The sequence below is a fragment of the Myotis brandtii genome, unplaced genomic scaffold (genome assembly GCF_000412655.1).
Source record: "Myotis brandtii unplaced genomic scaffold, ASM41265v1 scaffold181, whole genome shotgun sequence".
In the NCBI taxonomy this organism is placed as follows: domain Eukaryota; kingdom Metazoa; phylum Chordata; class Mammalia; order Chiroptera; family Vespertilionidae; genus Myotis; species Myotis brandtii.
The window spans coordinates 434047-441277 of NW_005356712.1; the positions used below are offsets into that span (position 1 = coordinate 434047).

The 7231-nt window shown below is 58.7% G+C and overlaps 1 protein-coding gene across 1 annotated transcript in view; it reads right to left on the minus strand.

Moving 5' to 3' along the window:
- Window positions 1-7231, minus strand: part of TRPV4 (transient receptor potential cation channel, subfamily V, member 4) — a 36564-nt gene that overhangs the window by 24076 nt on the left and 5257 nt on the right. The gene's annotated exons all lie outside the window — the stretch shown is intronic.

Genomic DNA, 7231 nt, shown 5'->3' on the forward strand with positions numbered 1-7231 from the left:
GCCGCCACCGGCTGTGTCCCAGCTCAACTGCCCCTTCCTCTGGGACGCCCTCCCTACGAACAAATGGCCATGTGACAGAGGTATCTCCGGTCCCCATTCCTCAGGTGAGGGCCCCGAGCTCCTAGGGGCAGTCACACTCACAGATACAGAGAACATGTCCCCGGGCGCCCGATGGGAGGGGCTGTGGGCGTGGGTAAAAAAGGCGATTAAATACAAACGAGTGGTTACAGAACAGTCATGGTGACGTAAAGGGTAGCATAGGAAATACAGTGGGGCCTTGACTTACGAGTGTCCTGACTAACGAGTTTTTCAAGATACGAGCCGTCTCTCGGCCGATTTTTTGCTTTGAGTTGCAAGCTAAAATTCGGGTTACAAGCCAGCTTCAGATACCCCACCGCTAGTTGGCGCAGCGAACGTCACAGTGAACGCCACAACATCAGCCCAGCATCACGTGTCTCACTCGTTCACTTTTTGATTTGACATACGAGTAATTTGAGTTACGAGCTCCGTCACGGAACGAATTAAACTCGTAAGTCAAGGCCCCACTGTAGTCTATATCCCCTACTGCATTAGGGTAATACCATACGCAATGCACATTACTGAATGTTATAGTAACTATATGGTGTCAGGTGGGTACCAGTTCCATCAGGGTGACCACTCCATACGTTATATAAATGTCTATCACTGGGTTGTACACTTGAAACTAATATATCATATGTCAACTGTAATTTTAGAAGGGCCTCAGACACCCGGGACCCCACACCTGGAGCCGAGGCTTCCTCCCCCAACCCACCAGCCTCGGAGCCCACAGAGCAGGGTTCAAAGCCAGCTCCACACTTAGCAACTGCGGATGGCCACGCTGACCGGGGCAGGGCCACAGCCACAGCCACAGCCTGGGCTGTCACCCGTCACGGGGGATGCCCGAGGGCAGGGCCCGGCACACAGTAAGCACCTGGGAAACACGGCCACCACCTCCCTGCGCCGGGCGCCGGGGGCTCAGGAAACCCGAGGGGCCCGGTTTTCTCATCAGCACCACCGTTCTGACCCCATTTTCCAGAATCGGAAAGAAATCCAGGTTCCGAGACGTGGCCTGCCTCCCCAGGCACAAACTCTGCCCCCTGTGCGGGGGGGATCCCTCTTTGCCTGGTGTGCCCCCCCCCCCCCCCCCCCCCCCGCCGCGCCCCCCCTAATAATAATAAATTAGTATTTTAATATTTTAAAAAATAAAAATGAACAAGAGGGGCCGTCAGAGCTTGGAGGGAGACGAGCTGGACTTGCACCCCGGTCTCTCTGGCTCAGGGACGGGCGCTGGCACCGAGGCCGGCTTCCTGGAACTCCCGCATCCCGCCCAGCAGAAGGGAGACTGAACAGTCCTCCTCTGTCCCCTCCCGCCCAGCACCCAGCGGAGGAGCAAGTGAAGACTGGTCCCCACCTTGTTTGTTCTGCGGCTGCGAGAGAGGTGGGGACGGCAAGAGGCCTCTCTTTTTAAAAAAATTATATTTTTATTGATTTCAGAGAGGAAGGGAGAGAGAGAAACATCAATGATGAGAGAGAATCATTGATCTGCTGCCTCCTGCACGGCCCCTACTGGGGATCGAGCCCACAACCCGGGCATGTGCCCTTGACCAGAATCAAACCCGGGACCCTTCAGTTCACAGGCTAACGCTCCATCCACTGAGCCAAACCAGCCAGGGCTCACGAGACCTCTCTTGGCGGGCGCAGGGGGGCACAGACGCCAGCGCTCCTGCCAGGACTGCCCCCCGGGCTCCAGTGTGGAAGGAGAGCCTGGACTGTAGAGTCATTCAGGCCTGGGCTCCAAGCCCAGCTCTGCTGTCTACCTACCACTGAGCACCGGAGCCTCCGCCTCCTCGCCTGTAACGTGGGCACAACTGCAGTAGCTTTTCATGGGTTTGCAGAAAGAAGTAAATGAGATCAGGCATGTGCAGTACCAGCCCTGGGATTAAACTGGGGGCTGTCACTGATTATAATCAGAGGAGGAAGGAAGGGTTAGGAGCGCAGGTTCTGACATCAGATATAGCTGGTCCCTGTCCCGGCCTTGGAACTAGCAGCTGTGTGATCCTGGGCAAATCACTTCCTCTCTCTAGGCCTCAGTTTTCCCACCTGTAAAATGGCACCACACCTCCTAGAGCTCTTGGCAGATGCCAGTGACCTCAGAAATGTGAAGCACCCACTCAGTGCCAGCACCTAGTAGGACTCAGGGGACAGTGGTTCCATCCACCAGCCAGGTGGGAGACGGAGACCTGGACCCGTGTCCACTAGCAGCTGTCACATGACTTCGGGCTTTGTTCTGTGGGAACAAATGCCACATGTTGAGGCAGGAAGGAGTGTCGTTGGGGGTACAAGCATTGAGGGGGGAAATTAGACACCCCAGAAACAGCCCTGTCCCCCTCACTGGGGACCCCAAGTCAGGAAGAGAAGAGGCGTTGGTTACATGCCTCCACTGTCACACCCTCCTAATGACCACACCCCTTTCCAAGGCCCCCTCCCCCACTGGGGCTGGGCCTCATGGACACCCCCTCAGGGAGCTCCCAAGGCCAGAGGTAGCTGGGAGGGCCCCTTCAGACCCCCACCATGATGCACCCCCTCCTCTAAGGAACCCCAACCTGAACAGCATCAGGGTTTCTAGGGGCTCCACAGCTGTGCATCTGAAGTCAGCCAGCCTGGGGTTCAAACTTCCCGCCAGCCGCTCACCGGCTGCTCGTAGCCTTGGGCAAGGCACAGGGATCAGCATTAGCATTTAATTATGATGAAATCATAACTATGAGATAAACCGCCATCATTCTCAGGATTCTGCTGCCCTCACCCTGTGCCAGGGACCGGCCTATGCGCTTCCCACGCACACGCTCACCGGATCCTCCCTGCAACCCGAGTCCAGTGGCTCCCAGTGGGCCACTCGCTCCCCAGCGACACTTGGCAATGCCTGGGGACAATGTCACCATGTGCAGCGAAGAGCGGGCTACTGGCGTCGAGGGGGTCAAGGCCAAGAATGTGGCTAAACATCCCACAATGCAAGGACAGTCCCAAACCAAAAGGTCTACAGAGCTGAGGTTGCAAGGCCCTGCCCTGCAGGTAGGCACTGCTATAATTCCCATTTTGCAGAGGAGGAGACTGAGGCTCAGAGAGGTTAAGTGCCTGAGGCCACAGAGCAGGTTCATAAGAGTCAGGAATCAAACCTGGGCAGCTGGCTGCAGAGCCTGGGCCGCCCTGACCCCTGGGCCTGGGCACAGCCAGGTGCCGGTGCCGGGCACCACCCGAGCCCTGACCGTATCCTGTTCAAGCTGCAAAGCAGCCTGGAAGGAAGGATCCCTGCTACCAGCTCAGGCGCGTCTCTGAGCCTTAGTTTCCCGCCTGTACAATGAGGTTGTGATCGCAGCATCTATGCCACAGGGCTGCTGTGACCTGGGGCTGGTCGGGTGTCTCCTGGGCCCTTATTAAGCATTTGAAAAACGCTTCAGCTCTAGCTGGTTTGGCTCAGTGGATAGAGCGTCGGCCGGGGGACTGAAGGGTCCCGGGTTCCGTTCCAGTCAAGGGCACGTACCTTGGTTACAGGCACCATCCCCCGCCCTGGTCGGGGTGTGCGGGAGGCAACCAGTGTGTCTCTCTCACATCGATGTCTCTCTCTCTGTCTCTCCTCTCCCTTCCACTCTCTCTAAAAATCAACGGGAAAATCTCCTGGGTGAGGATTAACAAAGAAAAAGCTCTCGTCACCATCACCGTGTGAAAGCCCCGGGTACTGTCCTCACCCTCCCCGTGCACACACAGGCCGGCATCCACCGCCCACGGCCAAACTCGCCAAGACCCTGCAGCCTGGCCCCTGGTGAGTCCCCAGAGCCGGTGCGCACAGCCGGGCTGCTGCTCCGTCTTAGGGCTGAGGAAACTGAGGCTCGGAGAGGCCAGGGAGCCAACGGCCTCTGGATCCTCACCCTGGATTCCCCCCACACCACAGCACCCAGGCGTGTGCACACACCAACGCACACGTACACACACACACTCACACACACACACACGTACACACACGGGCCTGCTCTGCTGCTCTGGCACTTCCCTCCCCAAACCACACACACACTCACACACACACACGTACACACATGCACGCGTACACACGCGCGCACACACGTGCACACACGTACACACACACGCGCACACACACACACACACACACACACACACACAGGGGCCTGCTCTGCTGCTCTGGCACTTCCCTCCCCAAACACTGCCCTGTTCTCTGCGGTCAGGAAAGAGCTCCCTCCCTGTTCTAATTTGCCCTGCAGACTGTAATTACACATTCCAACCCCTTGCCAGCCTCAGGGGGGCGGGCGGGGGCGCGGGAGAGGCGAGCCCTCTGTGGGGCTCCCCCAAAGCACAGGCCTGCGCTTACTCGTGGCACCAGGCAAGCGCCAGGGGCTCCGCCGAGGGCCTGTGTGCCCGAGTGTGAACATGCCCACAGCGCACCGCTGCCTCACGCAGCCGCGACTGCAAATGTGTTTGTTGTCAGCATCCAAGCCCTTTGTTTGGATATAAACACGAGATTGTCGTCCACACAGATGGAGGCTGTGGCGGGATGGGCGGAAGGGAGATCTGAATCTCAGAGCCAAGGAGCAGGACCAGAAGCCATTTACCTATTCATTCATGCATTCATTCATTCATTCAGCAAATATTTACTGAGCACCTACTGTGCGCCAGGTACTGGGGACACCGCTGTGAGCAAGACAGAGAGAAAGCCCTGCCCTCCAGGGCTGACCTGTAGGCTGGGGCAGAGTCCACGGCTAGAGAGCAGAAAGCAGGTCCTGCCTGCTGTGTCGCGCTGTGCAGGTCGGACGGCAGGTCCCGGGCAGCGTGCGGAGACTCAGGGCTGAGCCAGGCCCCAAGCCTTCCTCTCTGCCGGGACAGAGCCCCAGACTCTGGGCACAGGGCCATCTGGCAGGTCACACATTCTGCTCTGATGGCCCCTGAGGGCTCACCTGGGGCAGCCAAGTCCACTCCTCACCTGGTGGGCGCCGGGGGCATGGAAAGAGTGTGTGCTCTGACTTTGACGTCAGACAGAGGGGGGGGAGAAGGGGGGCTCCCAGGCCCGCCTCTCACCCGCTGGGCGAGCTTGCGCACGTCCGAGCCTCTGAGCCTCACGGGCTCACCTGCTGGTGGGGGTTGCAGCTGGGCTGATACGAGAATTTACGAGTTGAGTCAAACCCCTGGCAGAGAAGGCCCTCAATGCACAGCCAGTGCCATCTCCCTGGGAACCCTGGATGCGCGGGGAGGTGGTAGGTCTGTTCCGCCCAACCCCACGCCGGCCCCCGGCTCTACCTGATCACATGGCAACCCTGGCACGCATTCGCCAAATCCCATCCTCCTGACGATGACGTGACCAGGGAAAGCTGCTTATGTCCGGAGGCGAGTTGGGACGTGTGGGCTGCTGCCCCCCGCGGGGAGATTTCGGGGAGCTGCTCCTCCTGTCCCCTCCCTCCGGGGCATCCTTTGAGTGCCACCTGTTTGCAGGTATCCTGGGGAAGTACCACTGTGGACCCCACAAAAGAATCTCGAAGGGGCCTTCGCCGGTTTGGCTCAGTTGATAGCGCATCGGCCTGTGGACTGAAAGGTCCTGGGTTTGATTCCGGTCAAGTACACGTACCTCAATTGCAGGCTCGATCCCTGGCCCATGTGCAGGAGGCAACCAATTGATGTGTCTCTCACACATCGGTGTTTCTCTCTCTGTCTCTCCCCCTCCCTTCTACTTTCTCTAAAAATCAATGGAAAAATATCCTCAGGTGAGGATTAACAAAAAATAAAAATTGATCTTTCCTTTAAAAAAAAGCCCTGACCGGTTTGGCTCAGTGGATGGAGCAGAGGCGTCGCCCTGCAGACTGAAGGGTCCCAGGTTCGATTCCGGTCAGGGGCATGTACCTTGGTTGCGGGCACATCCCCAGTAGGGAGTGTGCAGGAGGCAGCTGATCGATGTTTCTCTCTCATCAATGTTTCTAACTCTCTATCCCTCTCCTTTCCTCTCTGTAAAAAAACAATAAAATATTTTTTAAAAAATTAAATAAATAAATAAGAATCTAGGAGGGAAGGCAGATGGCTTCCCGCTCCAGGCCGCCGCCTGGCTGTCCCGCGGCCGTGGCTTCCTGCTCCCGCCGGCTCCCTCTCCTCAGGTCTCCTGCACGGGCACCGGCACTGCCTCCCAGAAGCCCTCCTGGCCCCCGTGTGAAGCTCACTTCAGAGCAACTTGTGCCCCTTTAGAGCACTTTCCTGGCTAAACTTTAAAGGCACACGTGTTACTCTTTACCCATCTTCTCCCTCCTCTAGCTCTTCCCTCGAGGTGGGGACTATTGGTGTCCGCTGCCCCAGCACTGAGCTGTGCCCACGCGGATCGAGGCTTTGGAAACATGTGGTTTTCTCTAAGACCCGAGCCCTGTGCTCGGGGGAGGGCGCAGGCAGGGGAAGGGACAGGAGAGGCTGCAGGGGGAGGGGCTTGGGCTGGGCTTTGTGAAGTGAACGGTAAAGGGCAGAGGAGAGGGCAGGTCAGTGAGCGGCGAGGGAGTGCAGGGCACGGAGGACGGGTGCGGCTGAGGCACCGGAGGGAAAGGCAGGAAGAAAAGACGAGTGAGTGGGGGGTAGGAGGCAGGCAGACCAGCGGGGAGGTCTGGGGTCCCCACACACACCCAGGGCACTCCCTCTGCCCCATCCTGGGGCTCCCTGCCCAACCTGTGGGGCCCCACTTCCCGTGAACCTGGAACACACAGACTGGGAGCACCTGGGCGGGTGGTGTGAATGGGGAAGGGACTAGGAGGACAGGACCCTCAGGTTTGCTGGTTCTGACCAGCCCCCACCTTCCAGGTAAAGAAACTGAGGCTCAGAGAGGTGCAGCCACTGGCCCAGGGTTGCCCAGCTCCTGAGTGGGGAGCAGGATTAACCCCGCGTGGCCCAGGACCTGAGCCTCAGTGGGTATTTGGGACAGGTCAGCTGGCCCTCCTGTGCCTCGGTTCCCTCGCCTGTAAATGGCGGTGATCCAGGGCCCGCCCGGCGAACTGAGGGAGGGTTAAAGGAGACAGCGTGCGCCCAGCCCAGCGCCCGGCAGGCCCCGCCCGGCAGGATGGTGCTGTGGGATCCTGTGTCACCATGTTGTTCACAGAGGATGGATGACCAAACACCGAGGACCAGGGAGGCCTGACTTCCAGGGAGGGCGGAGTGGCTGGGCCCGGAGCCTGGGACCCGG